Source organism: Gopherus flavomarginatus, chromosome 18 (genome assembly GCF_025201925.1).
Source record: "Gopherus flavomarginatus isolate rGopFla2 chromosome 18, rGopFla2.mat.asm, whole genome shotgun sequence".
Taxonomy (NCBI): Eukaryota; Metazoa; Chordata; order Testudines; family Testudinidae; genus Gopherus; species Gopherus flavomarginatus.
The window spans coordinates 23,649,692-23,664,933 of record NC_066634.1 but is presented as its reverse complement, the minus strand read 5'-3'; the positions used below and the strand labels follow the sequence as shown (position 1 = coordinate 23,664,933).

The following is a 15,242-nucleotide window of genomic DNA, read 5'->3' as shown; positions in this document are numbered from 1 at the left end:
TGAAGAAAAAAATGCCTTCGCCATTTATTTTCCTATAATCCATAACAGCTGCAAAAAGTCACCATGATAATGATTTACATTTCCACAGTGCCCTGCATCTAAAGATCTTCAAGTGCTTTTCAATTAATTAGTTAGCCTCAAATCCTTCAAATAATGTGAAGTACCTTAGTATCATTATACCAATATTATAGACTGGTGCTGGGATTTTAGAAGTATCCTAAGGGAGTCAGGTGCCCAACTTCCAATAAAATTCACCAGGTGTCTAACTTCATCAGGCTACTTTAAAAATGGGGGGGGGCACGAGTGACCTATACATTATAGAGTAGCCAATAGAACCTAGAAGCCTGATTCTCAGAACCCCTAGAAAATACAGCTGCCCTGAAGTTGGCACTATAGACGATAATACTTTGCAAAAAAAACTACACTTCTACCCCGATATAACACTGTCCTCGGGAGCCAAAAAAAAAACTTGCCGCGTTATAGGTGGAACTACATTATATCGAACTTGCTTTGATCTGCTGGAGTGCACAGCACTCCCTCCCCCCTCGAGTGCTGCTTTACCGTGTTATATCCAAATTCGTGTTATATCGGGGTAGAGGTGTACTAGGGTTACATAAATATATTTAACCCAAAACAATGTAAAATATCATATATAGCCATTTTCCTGTACTTGAGTATTCTTAAAAAAAAACAAAAACAAAACACCCTATGTTGATTTCGACAATACAATTAGCCTTCAATTACTTTCCTCCCTTATCCCTCCCACCTAAAAAAATAAATAATAATAATGATAAAAATCAGTCAGGGCACAATGACAATGCATGCAGAGTTTATTATAATAAAACTGAAGATGATAGAATACTGTATTCTCTCTCCTAATTACATTAATGACAATAGCTAGTTGCACTGCACTTATGCCACTGTCAACATTGCCATTGTCAACCCCAAATTTTAAGACAGGTTTGAAATATAATAGTAAAAATCTTCAGAATGTTCAAACCTGGCACTCCCACAACCACTTGGAGGCAAATTTTAGTGATGTACAAATTATGAAAAAAGGTTCACCAATATGCACACACATTTAACACAGAAACACACTCATTTTTATATGTATATAAAAAAAATTCTCAGACATGAAACTACATTAAAATGGGCAACATTTTAGAGCAATTTAAGGGTAAAAGAACATTACAAAGGTGCTACAATTTTCCCCAAAACAAGCATTACAAACTCAGGAAATTTAGAGTCAAGGTTACACTTAAAAGAAATCTAAACCTGCCAAGGTAAGAAAGGCATTCAAAACAACTTTAACTCTTCCCTGTAGGGAAACCATGCAACAATCATACAATTTGGATTAAGGCATTTTAGGGTTTATGGCCCCAGATGACATTAAACCGATTTTTAAAGCCACGTACACAAACACAAATATAGACACATACATGCAACTGTTGCTAGCAAGGTTCTGGCATAATTTCCCTAACCTGCATGGACAAAGAGGTTTGTTTTGTTTTGTTTTTATCCTTCCTCTGAGAACAGTGCTACAAAACAGGACTATGGGCAAGTTGGCAGAGGACTAAGGCAGGAGTTCTCAAGCTATTTCATTAGTGGACAGAGATGTTGGAAGGGGCGAGGGGTCCCAAATACAATTTTATCTGTGGTGTACACAGTGCCTCAGATTGATGGAGTTTTCCACACTGTTAGTCAAAGAAACACACAAAAGGAAGTATGTCTACAGTATCCAGTTCTGAGCCCTTCGTAGCCTGGGCCATATGGGTTTTAAAAGATGCTATTTTACATTGGAATGTTTGTTTTTTCCCCCCAATTGGGTGGGAAATGTTGGGGTTCATTTCATTTTTAACAACAGATGTTTAATTTTGAGAAAGTTGAGAGAAGCTACCACATATAAGGATTTTTGCATATCAGCAGGATTTATACACCAAAACTTGAGGATAAAGCAAGGGATGAAGGAATCCGACTCAGCATATGATATTTAGCAATAATTCACCTTCCCAGAAGTCTCTCTCTATATATAGATATACACACACACAACGTTTTTAAAGCCTGTAAACACACTTATATAGACAAACTATTGGCCAAAATAAATATGAAGGAACTGAAATATACCAAAACATATGAGCAACAGTGAAGATGTAATAATTCAATCGAAGGACATTCCAGGTTAATCTGTCCTCAGCACACATCCCTTTTTTCTCCAGTTATTTGCAGAGGTCTCAAGACCAGTATTTGATACCTTATTGGCTACAACAAACGGATGATACATATCTTGACACACATAATGTCAGACTGGTCTCTGAATTGCTATGCTTTGAGTGGTTTTAGAGAACATCCTTTTACATGTGGATTATTTTTGGTGTGCACAATAAAGAAACTACAGGTACTGAACTATCCAGGTGGGAGAGGAAGGTTCAATTCTGGTCCTAGTCCCTCCTCATGTTGGTAGGCAACAGAAGCACTATGCAGGCAGTATGCTCAGTCTTATGGAGTAGGAAAGAATGCCATACAATGCTCAAGAGCAGACCCTCCACCAACTAAGGTGTAGCACTAACTCTTAAATGAAGTCCATGTCCAGCCATACAGAAGTTGCCTCTATGAGGGCTGCAAAGCTGTTAATTTTGGGAAGGAAAAGAGATTACATGATCCAGCGTTTATGATGTCAATCATTTCTCACAGTAACACTTTGCACTTATACAGTGTATGTTATCTGAGGAGTTTAGTGCACTTTCTATAGGTAGTAGTATCTCTATTTTAAAGGAGAAACTGGCAAAGAGAAGACCAGTGTCTTGACCAAGGTCACCTAGTAAGTTAAAGGCAGAAACAGGAATAGAACCTATGTATTATAATTTCAGTCCCCTGCCATACCACTAGAATAGACTCCCTCTGGCATAGGTGCCGACTCCATGGGTGCTCCAGGGCTGAAGCACCCACAGAAATATATTAGTGGGTGCTTAGCGCCCGACAGCCGAGCTGCCTCCTGCCAGCTGATGGACCCGCTGATCAACTCCTTCCCCTCCCTCCCTGCACCTCCTGCACACTCTGGAACAGTTGTTTCGCGGCGTGTAGGAGGCACTGGAAGAGAGGAGGAGGAGGAGCAGGGATGGGGCACACTTGGGGGAGGGAGTGGGAAGGGGCCTTGGGAGAAGGGGTGGATTGGGGGCAGATCCAGGTGCGGTAGGGGGCTCAGAGCTGAGGCAGGGGGTTGGGATGCGAGCAGCACCCGGAAGCAGCAACATGTCTCTCCGGCTCCTGGGCAGAGGCGCAACCAGGCAGCTCTATGCGCTGCCTCCACCTGCAAGCACTGCCCCTGCAGCTCCCACTGGCCATAGTTCTTGGCCAATGGGAGCTACAGAGATGGTGCTCAGGGTGGTGGTAGCATGTGCAGAGGCCCCTGGCCATCCCTCTGCCTAGGAGCTGAGGAACATGTCATCACTTCCTGGGAGCCACGTGGAACCAGGTAGGGAGTCTGCCAGCCCTGCACCAACCAGACTTAACAACCCGGTCAGCAGTGCTGACTCCGGAGTCGCTTTTCGACTGGATGTTCCGGTCAAAACTTGGACACTGGGTAACCCTAGGCGGAGTGAGTGCTGGCCTGGGGCGGAGGGAGGAGTCAAGCACCTCCTAGATAGAGAGGAAGTCGGCGCCTCTGCCCTGTGGGCAGTGTCCACTGAATCCTTAGAAGCCTTTGATGAGTGGTGGGTGCTATCCAGGAGTCTCTGCTCAGTTTCTTTCTCTGTGTCCCTCACTTTTAACCTTTGACCTCACTCTCATTCCTGTTTTCTCCTTTCTTGTCCCACCTACTCAACTGCAGTCTGGGCTTAGTGGTTCCTCCTTCTTAGTTGAGAGAATGGGTCTTTAGTTTTGAGCAGGCCTAGACCCACCTGTCCTAGTCCTGCAAACAGTAAAATACACTCCCTCCCCTACGGCAAAGCCAGAAAAAGGACGACATCAGGTGGGGAACTTCCAGGAGGCACAACTGGTTCTTTGTATGGAAATGCCCTTAATGATTATAACCAAGGTTGATGGGAGGAATTAGGATACATGAAGAGAAATATTTTCAAAGTATGAATTCTCTCTCTACCATATTTAGGAAGATACCACAATTTTTTTTAAAAGGCGCGACAATGCTGTTTGAAAGAATTTCCAGTTCTTGCCTGGTTGATGCTGCCATGTCCCTAGGTGGTGACTGAAATGTCTCATTTCTAGGTCAGGGGACCTTCCTTTTAACAACGAAACTCCGAGCCTGACTGCCCTCTGTCTCTCCTTTCCCTTCCTTCCCCCTCCCCCAACATGCTGTATTTACTTGTAACATTTTGCTTGAAATCACTTCCAGACTCACATTCCCTCAACCACAGCAGGAGGAGTACAATAGAAAGCAAAGTGTTCTCTTTTCAGAGGAAGGGGGAGGGCGGGGGGATGCCTTCCTCTGCACTTGCTGTGTGCAGGGCATAAGTCTTCCTTGAGTCTGAAAACCCTCGTCATTATTTGCCTAAACAATGAGCTACACTGGGCTGTTCTCTCACACATCTCTTAAGAAAGTCTTAGTTAATAATAATAAATAATAATTGGAGATATAACAATCTCCTAGAACTGGAAGGGACCTTGAAAGGTCATCAAGTCCAGCCCCCTGCCTTCACTAGCAGGACCAATTTTTGCCCCAGTTCAAAAACATTTGCAGAGATCGTTAATCATTTTGGTTGTCAAAAATATTTTAAGTGAATTTTATGATGGTGAAAGGTGCCAGAATGATAGTCTTTGGAGACTAATGTCCTTGATCCACAGATTAGGTAAAGGAGATGCAGTAGTAGTGTGGGTTTTCCTGCCAGTGTGCCTTACATCCAGAACCTGGATGGATCACCTTTAGTACCTTTGTCTACAGCTGCAGCAAAGATGAATTATGGAGCACATTATTTGCTAATGTAGATGCAGCCAAGTAGGCCAATTATGGTGGGTGAAAGAGAGAGACACACACACGCACCTACCCTACTAGGAAAGAGGCTGAAACCAAAAGTTTACTTGCACAGAAGATAGTTGAAGGATGACCAGATAGCAATTACTTTTGACCACCACTGACTTTAAACTGATTTCAACTGAGTTTTTTTAAGCTATTCACCATTTTCATGTTATTTTTCTAATCCAGGCTTGAAAAATCCATTTGTCCTGGATGAGTAGGGAACTTTGGTGCATGCATCACCTTTCAGGTATTTCAACTCCTTATGGTAGCAAGAAAACTTTAACCTGAACGTAAACCAATTTTTGTCTTCCTGCCTCTGCTGCTGCTTAGAGCGTCCACTAACTGCACGAGAGTGAAAACTGAGCAGAATCTTGTTAGTTTTCATGGCTGGTTTTCAGTTCTCTCCGGGCAGCAATAAAAATGACAAGAACCACGTCAATTTCATTCTGCTGATGCTTGACAAAGCAGATTAAAAGCAGAGACAGACAGTGGAGTCTGGGACTAAAACGTGAAGGCCGGGGAAATGGAGTGACAAAAACAGCTCCTTGCAGCCATCAGAAAGTTCATGGAGGGGTAAAGTTGCCCTGAACAGTGTAGTTACCTTTCAACCCATCCCCCATGTACTTTCAACCCATCTTTCATATCCATCTGTAGCTGCAATCATCTTACTGTTAGTGGTCTGGTAAAATTTTCAAGCCCTCTTCATGCATGGATGGGGCTGGGAAAGAGGAAGAGGTTGACGGAGTATGTAAAAAAAAAAAGTGAAGTAAAGAAAGAGTTGGAAGGAGAAGAAAATATATCAGAGGAGATGGACAACACAACAATTGGAAAGGGAATGGGAGAGAGAGAAAGAAAAAGGAAACACGCCGAAGACAACTCAGGAAAGGATATACCATGATCTATTATAGAAAAGAGAAAGTGGAGACAGGAAAGGAAAGAAATGGAACAATAGCAAGAGATGTAGTAAGTAGGAGTGTTTGAATGAGATATGGTAAATATATTATTTGATTGTTTTAATTTGGGTTAAAATGAATATTGGCAAAACTACAGTTTTTGTGGTACGAGACCATCTCTATAGCTGGAAAAATCCTGTTTGGCAAATATAATGCTACATTAATACTGGTATAACTCAGCAAATATATTCCATTTTTTCTGCTATTCAATCAGTTCCAGTAGCAAGTTATATTTGAAAAGACTTGTTAAACAGAAGGTTGATTAACAATATGTTACAATTAAATACAGTACATAACTTTTTTAGTCCTTTATACTGCAGTGGGAATGTGGCTTTGGGGAGGGCAGGTATTTTTCATCTTGATTAATAAGCTTAGTCCTTAGGTAAGCAGGTGTCAGGTAAAATTTTTAAGCCTTGTTAAAGTCCTTGAAGTCCACTGAGGATTTCAGCCATTGGCGGACAGCAGCCAGCATAGCTACAATGGTGCAAACCCCTGAGGTAGACAGGGAAGTCTGCTATTTGCATCAGGGAAGCATACCCTAGTATCAAGGAGGGGGTTTTCCTGTCTATGCTAGGGATTTATACCAGTGTAGTTACTCAGTGGCTGGTCACCAGTGGATGAGATCAGGACAAATCCCCAGTGTTGACAAGACCTCAAACATCTTCCAACATCTCTATCATCAGTGGATTTTATGTGTTGTATAAAGGCGGCTTGGGTCATTTTATTATTTGTGATTTGTACTTTTGATGAAAATTATATGATTATGAATCTTAGTGGTCACCAGGATGATTTACAAAAACAGGCTGTCCTTATTCTAGTTGGCGGGGAGTGTGAGAAGACTAACTGTGTATCTCTTTACTGCATTAAAAGGTTAGTCTTGTGAAAATTTCTTTGCTATGAGACAGCTATGGAAAGAATGACAATTATAGCTGAGGTTCCAAAGCCCTTGGGGGCAGGAGGGAATCTCTGAAGGTGTATTCTGAGTTGTCATATTTAAAGGAGTCTATGACGTGCCATCAACCTGTTTGAATGTTTCCTATAGAAGACTCTGAATAGATGTGCGAGTCCCCAGCTTTGAGAAAGCCAGAATGCAATAGTGGATGGCTTCCAACCAGAAATTATGAGAAGGCAACACTGCTCTGGGCTGAACTGATACCCCTGATGGTTAACAGCTAAGGCAGGTGAAATCAAATGTTACTCAAAGAAAGGAAGAAAAAGACAAAACAACCCTGCAGAGATTACTGATAACTGAAAATTACTAATGAATGACAGCCAGTATTGTACCACTGCTGGTATGTTTGTCTCAGCACCAGAACTGCCTCTGAAACAGTGGTTCTTTGAGGGACAAATGCTACCTTCAAATGCATATTAGCAAGGTTTTTATTTATTTTAATGGGAGTCGTGCACACAGATGAAGGCACAATTTCCTCCTTCCTTCGAGACCCAACATGGAAAGAGACAGTCCCTAATGTAAGTGATTTATGAAGTTACCCCTCTAGATTGTGTAACAGAATATATTTACCTTCCTGATTATTCTAATGCCTGCCAGTAAATCACTCTGGAGCCCTCAATACAAAGTATTATGAGTATATAAAGTAACAGAGCATTGGTGGTAGTGAACAACAAGATATTAGTAATGGTGCTTTTCGTGAGTGGTGTGTAACTGCATTCGGAACGGCAAAGGTTTGTAGCTTGACAACACTGAAGACTGAAGTCCTCAACCTATCTAGCCTACCTCAACCTTCCTCAGAGACTTCCTCTCCACTGCCCCACCAATTGGCTTGACCCTCACCTGGAAGCTACACAACAGGAGATAAGAAAATAGCTCAGTCTCCACATCAAAATTCAGGTTCTCTACTGAGACTACCAATATAGTCACCAATGCATGGGAGCAGTTCTCATAACAGGAAGATTAACACCTTGTCCACACTGGAGAATTTGGGCATATTACATAGCATTAGCCCATGTATGTTTGGCATACATACAAACTTTCTAAAGGCATATTTTATTTATACTGTTTTTGTCAGCCCTTCTACAAGTCTAAATAATCTCTGATCTTAGCCAGTACTAACTTGTGATGTTACAGTGCTAACAAAGGCAAGAAGCGCTGGTAAACTCGCTAGCACATTCCAGTTAGCGCTCCACAGTCCCATAGCACACTAGTCACTCATTTGGAAACTTTTGGTCTGTTTTCTGTATTTCCACAAGTTACTATGCATTATGGCTGTGTCAAGAACAATGGGATACGTTTCCAGGAGGCAATGTGCTTGCACTGTTTTACTATACCGTAAAGATGTGTGGACAAGGAGATAAATGCAATTGAAGTAGGACACACAGTTTAGGCTCCGAAATGTGCCAGTCACACACAGGCCAATATGAAAATTTTAAAAGCACACAGTATAACTGTATAGTGCAGATGAGACATTACCCATTCAGAATTGGTTGTGATGCTTCTTTTAAACAAAGTATTGTGAATGGGGGAATATAGCCTGACCAGTACATAGGAAAATATTAACTGCACAATGAAATACTAGTGAAAATTCACAGCACAACAATGAAGTAGTTTAGAACTGGCACTGCAGTTTGCACATATGAAATAATTTAGGATTTTCAATCTAGTGCACAATGGAATGTACTTAGATTCAAATTCACTCTAGGGAGATTCTACAGTATTTATGTGACATTTGTACATATATATTCTGCATGTTCTTCTTTCCTGAAAGGACTTCTCTATTTGGTGTCAACCTTTTGCAGGGTTGAGAGAACCCAAGTGAAAGCTGAGTCTAGTTTACAGGGTCTAGTCTCCTGCCAATGGTAGGGTTGCCACGCGTCCAGTTTTCAACCGGAATGCCCAGTCAAAAAGGGACTCTGCTGGCTGGCTGTTAAAAGTCCGGACGGCGGTGCAGGGGCCCAGGGCTAATACAGGCTCCCTGCCTGCCCTAGCTCCACGGGGCTCCTGGAAGCAGCTGCCAGATCCTTGTGGTCCCTAGGAACATGAGCTGCCAGAGAGGCTCCGCGTGCTGCCCCTGCTCCTAGTGTCAGCTCCGCAGATCCCATTGGCTGGGAACCCACTGGCTGGCCGCCCACTAGGGGCTGCAGTGACCTGGTGGCTGTTTCCTGGAACCAGGGTAAGCACCGCTGGGACCCCACCCCCCGAACCTCCTCTAGCACCCCAACCTCCTGTCCCAGCCTGGAGTCCCTTTCCACACCCAAACTCCTTCCCAGAGCCCCTCCCCCAACACTCTTCGCCAGCCCTGAGCCCCCTCCTGCCCCCAAGCCCCTCATCCCTGGCCCCATGCCAGGGCCTGGCCCCATGCCAGGGCCTGGCCCCCACATACACACTGAACCCCTTGGCCTTAGTCCAGAGTCCCCTCCTGCACCCCAAACCTCTTATCCCCAGCCCCACCTCAGAGTCTGCACCCCCAGGTAGAGTCCTCATCCCCTGCACCCCAACCCCCTGCCCCAGAAACCCTCATTTCTGGACCCACCTGGGGCCTGCACCCCCAGACCAGAGCCCAATCCCCCTGCACCCCAACCCCCCTCCCCCAGCAGTCCTCTCCTGCACCCCAAGCCCCTCATCCCAGGACCCACCCCAGAGCCCGCACTCCCAGATGGAGCCCTCACTCCCCTCCCACACCCCAACTCCCTGTCCCAGCCCGGTGAAAGTAAGGATGGGGGAGAGTGAGCGACGGGGGCGGAGGGGGAGCGAGTGAGTGGGGACAGGGCCTCGGAAAAGGGGTGGAGGCTCGGGGCAGGGACAGGGGTTTTCGGTTTTGCACAATTAGAAAACTGACAACCCTAGCCAATGGATGCAGATTAATATTAATTGGATTTACCATACATGCAAAAACATATCAATTGAGGGCAAGTGACTAATTACAAATAGTTCTAAGCAGAAGCAGTAGTTTTATTCAGGAAAAATAAAGGAGGAAGATAGCTGTTTGAAAAACAAACCATGTCCGTGGACATACACTCTAAGGGAAAATGCATGACAAAGGAAAAAGCCACAGTTGGGAAAACTAACACTAAACGTGGCATCTTTATCGTCTCTAACCGCTCCAAATCTATCCCCATCTACATTTTATTCCCACTGGACTTGGAGAACTATTTATTCTTTACTTAGTACCAATCCTTTAAAGATTTGAGGTGCAACATGTTCATATATTTTAAAATAAAATTGTTAAGGGGTGAAATCTAAACAGCATGCTGCATTATCTATAATTTCCCTCAGTTTTAAAAAAGGCAACTGTCTCTTTTTATACATGTAAATTCCCTTGCCAAAAAGCTTCATCCTAGCCATTAACTTACTCTCCAAGAATACATTAAAATGAATATACTACAGTTTAAAAATATTGATGTTTATCACAATATAAAAAGGTATATTTATGTATGAGCATATAAAACATGTGACCAAGACGTTCAAACAATAACAACCATTGTCCTTCCTTCATCCTATTTCCCTCATAATTTATCACTTCCACTTGTGGAGTTATGTCTGTAACTAGGACTTGATCCTGTAAACACTTAAGCACGTGTACAACTTTACTCAGTGAGTAGTCACGCTGAATTAATGGTGATAAACATGAGTGAAGTCATGCCTAAATGTTTCCACGATCAAGGCCTTAGGCCCCAGTGTTGGAACTTGATGGGAAGCAGACAGTGAAAACAGAATCCTAGTGAACCTGCTGAGTATAAGAGCACAGGGGTCTTTCCAGCCACATCACACCACAGGACTGGGGGTTTAGATAGTAAGCTCTTTAGGGCAGGGAGTTGTATTTATTGTATTTGCCTGTAAAGCACCTAGGATGCACTTTGGATGCTGTATAAATGATTTTCCTGCTTTTTCTGCACACAATGGAGACCTTGGATGACTTTTTACAAAAATCATGGAATGAAAATTCTAGGTCAAAAGTAAGCAGGTTATTAAAAGTAGAGAAGTCAGTGTGCACTTTCAAATTACTTGGTCTGCCCATAGTTCCTAAACCGTGGCACATTATTAAAACAAAAGGTGGGGTTATGAACTTTGAGGGATGTACCAAGGCTACCTTCTCTAGGCACTGAATATTTCCTTTATGCTTTGTAAATAATATCTGTAAAGGCTTTAGCCTCCATACTCAGGGTGAAGCTACAACAGGGGAGTGGGGTAGGGAGAACCTAAAAGTGTATTGTTTTATATTTCACATATTAAGGCTCTGAAACAGAGAGCAGTGTTTGGTTTTCAGAAAAGGGATGCTATGGTAATTCTGTTCCAAATAAAATAGAAGAACAACATATTTTAATGTTTTCAATTAACTTTGATTCTCCCAAACCATTCTTAGCTGTAGTATGAGAAATATATTTACTCCTGGAACAGAACCAAAAAAATAAAAAAAATTATGAACTTTCAGTTCCCACTTGGCACAGTAATGTGGATCTGCACCAAATGGAAAAGAAGCAAATAATATTTGGCAAAAGACAGGAACTTTGGCGCTGCTAAGGAGCATTCATGCAAATGCCACATGTGCCTAAACTAGAGCCATGAAAACAGCAGCCCTGAACAATCAATTACACTCTTCATTTCTGGAATCAGATCTCTTTAAGGAAGAAATGCAGCAGCTTTGAATTTTTCTTTCATCAATTTTAAAAGTTGCATTAGTCTTACAATTATAACTGAATGCTCTGCTTAGCAAGAACACAAAACAAAAGAACAGAATGCAGAGACTACTGTAGGATTTTGACACTATATGATGTAATCTGTAAAAATTCACAAGTAGATTCATTACAGCAAAATACTTGACTGCTCAAGCACTTAAAAAGGAAACATCCACGTCTATTATTCTGAAGCTCAACAATTAATGAGGCTAAATAACAAATAAAATAAAGCCACCCATGTCACTTTGACTTTTTGTTCTAGAAAGATCATAGACGTTTAGTGCAATTATTTTAATAATAAAATACGGATTAAAGATATTTTTAGTTTTGCAGTTAGTGTTGAAAAGCAATAAAACCCTAGACACACTTCAGTGGATGATGGAGCACAATAATGTGATCTTATTTTTAAAATGCCATTTCAAAACCTAACCTGAGCACAACAGAATCAGTGCATCTCAGCCCCATATAAAGATATTTCCAAACACCTTTCCTTGTGTACTTGGTGGTAAACAGAATTTTGATAAGTAGCACCTGTACTCACAGAAATACCACAGCAGAGCAATACAGACAACATGAGTTTGACCAGAACTCTGAGTCAATCACAGAGAAAGAATCAATCAATACAACACACTTAGTCCCAGTCAATCTGAACTGGTTTGGAAAAGCTCAGTTATACTTTAGGTTAAAATAAGTTTATATACCTCAGCAAAGTTCAAGTACTTTTCAGTGAAGCATGTGTGTTGTTTACCAAAAACACCTTAAAATATACAGATATTTGGATAAACTCTAGCAGAAATCTACCAGATTTGACAATAAGGAGGATATGCAAAACTACAGGAAAAAGATGAGCAGAACATATTGTGTTTTATAATAAAAATGTCCCTCTACCACCCAAAATAGGGGTAACGCTCTCTCAAAAATATTTTTTGCCACCTAAAATTTAAGTCCAGTCATAATAGGCACACAACTGGAAAATGTGGTGAGCATGAATATAATCAATTGCAGGTTTATTTACCAAATGTATTTTTTAAATGTATGCAGCCAAACTTCAGGACCACAAAAAAGTAGTGAGACACCCATTTGCAAAAAAGGTTAATAATGTTCATTTAGTTTTCTTTACCAGACACTGTAACCATGTTGAACTGCATTTTTTTTTTTTTTAATAAATCAGTGCTGAGCAGACACACACTGGTTTGCAAAACAATGCCAAAAACACAAGTCTGAAATTTCGTAAGGGAGGAGCAAGGGAAGGATAACCCTTAACTGGCAGGTCTTTTCTCCTCAGTGGAGCTCCAGGCTTGATTTTACCATCCCATGTCAAATACCAATGTACCGTTTGTAATATCTTGCAGAGCAGCAACCATCAAGATCAAGCTTTTTTATTCTGACATTGCAAATCTGTTTTGCTTCACCTCTCCATTAAAACATTTATTCTAAAATCGAGCATAAGATAAGACCCATCCATGGGCATCCTTTTTGGTTTTTACTTGGGAAGAGTGGGGGGCGGGGTAACAGAGACAGACGATGGCTTTACCACCTCAACCGAGAAATCAAAACGAAGTCATAACCATCCAACACTGCAAACTAACAGCTCATTTTTTTCCTCCCCAAAGCCCCCACCCCTTTACTGGGAGAGGGGGAGAAGGGTGATTCCAGAAGGTTGTGGGGATCTGAGGAAGGAGCACCCAGCACCCCTCTTTCCACTGCTGTGACTGTGCAGGGAACGATAGAACGTTATGTATCGTTTTATAAAGCTACATTGTATTCTGCAGACGTGACCTGCAGACGCAGTAACAGGAGGCTGTTTGGGGGGGAACTGGATTGGGGGAGCAATGGAAAGGGAACAGGGATGCTACCCTAGGAGGGGTGCAAGGCTCCCTTCCCTCCCCTCCTCCCCAGTTTTTTTCGCCCTGTCACAGCCCTGAGTTGCAGGTAGAGAGAGTTAAGAGATTTAAAGAGAAATTGCTACATTGTAACAAACTCACCGTGATGTTTGAGCAGCAGTCAGCGCGGGGTCTCCGAGACATCCCCGCACGGGCTCCGGAGGCAGGACCCCGGCAGGCACAGACACATAGAGGTTCAGCTCACTGCCTGATTACATTTCAACAGAGCTTCCTAAAATGCAAAGGACGAGAGGGAGGAAGAGAGGGAGAATAACGACTGTAATACTATTTCATTTATTAAAAAAAGTCACTTACCTCTACAAAAAAAAAATCAGGTATAACTTGCCCCCACCCCTTTCAAAAGATTTACATTTGTGATGCCCCCCCCTTTCAAAATAGCCACACACACAAGTGAGAACGGCAGAGAAACACCATAGGGCTGTCAAGCTGGAATGAGTAAGATTTAAAGAGGCAGACGTGCCAAATCGCGTTCATTTTTCAAATGTAATTTTAAGGCAGTTTATAATGCATCTCCCTCATATGAAGAAACATTTTGCAGCATCTGGGTACATATTAGTGTTTATTTCAAGAGCACTTAAAAACCTATGTTTTATATTTTTAAAAAGCCAAGCTCCCTGCTCCAAACTGTTGCAGCCTAACTAGAGATTAAAACGTATTTATGTATGTAAAGACGTTCTCAATGACACAATAAAATGTCTTATACCATGCTGCCCCACTGAAGATCTCAACGAAACACTTCAAAATCCCTTTATCAAACAGATAGTTTTAAAACTGTCTTTGAAACAAGCGCAAAATGAAAGTCTCAGGCCCCATCTATAGTAAAAAAACATTTTTTTTTTTAATCATTGCAAACACTCCTGTTAGCAACTCAAGGTAGACAGCCTGCTGGTTGCTTCCACAGTTTCAACAGCGTGGAACAGACTTGCTTCCCAGAGGATCAAATGATATAAGCCCCAATCTAGGGCACAAATCACTGCAGCATTGGGGCTCACTGTCATTTAACTTTTCTGGAAGCAACTCTCTTCAACATGGTTCTGAAAATTATGTCACAGATGGCAGGATCTCTACACTAGGGCTCCCACCATGTTTTAAAATCTTCCTTAAAATAGACAAGATGTAAAGGGTTCCATCCACAGTGGGGACTGAGGAGTGACCAGCACCTCTCGAATTTGGACCTCAAATAAATAAAATTTAGCAAGTTTACTCTCTCTCTAAGTTACAGGATCATTCATCATTTGAATGGGAGTGTGTAGAAAGATAGATGTATTTAAATGGCTTGATCCTGATCCTATTAGCATCAATAGGCATTTTTCACTGACTTCAATAGTAGCAGGTTCAATCCCTGTTTGAGGGTTTTCAACTTGATAGTTATTATTGTCTTTATTGTTTAATTAGCCCGTGGGCCCCAATCCTGGAATCCATCCATGTAGAGCTCACTGCATAATCAGGGTTTAAGGCCTTGATCCTGGAAAAACGTATACTCATTCTTAACTTCAAGTATCTGAATAGTCCCACTGAAGTCAACAGGACAACACACGTGCTTAAACTTTAACATTTATGTAAGTGTTTACAGGAGCAAGGCCTAAGAGTCATAAGAACAAGCTTATAAATTTTTGTATAGTGCTTTATTAAAAAAAAAATATACATCCTAAACATTATTTTAAATTTTAAAAACATGTATCTGTAGTTTGCAAAGTTTGTAAGGGACCATAAAATAAAAATCATTACTAAGTTTAAAATGTTGCTGCTACAGTTACTTATTAAGCACCAACATTTTCAGCCAAC

At 41.8% G+C, this 15,242-nt stretch overlaps 1 protein-coding gene across 1 annotated transcript in view; it reads right to left on the bottom strand.

The window, feature by feature from the left end:
* BICRA (BRD4 interacting chromatin remodeling complex associated protein) overlaps positions 1 to 13,622 on the bottom strand; it is a 122,430-nt gene extending 108,808 nt beyond the window's left edge. The window contains exon 1 of the mRNA XM_050928705.1: positions 13,539 to 13,622. The gene's annotated coding sequence lies outside the window, so the exon portion shown is untranslated. The remainder of the gene's footprint in view (positions 1 to 13,538) is intronic.
* Between the last annotated feature and the right edge of the window lie 1,620 nt (positions 13,623 to 15,242).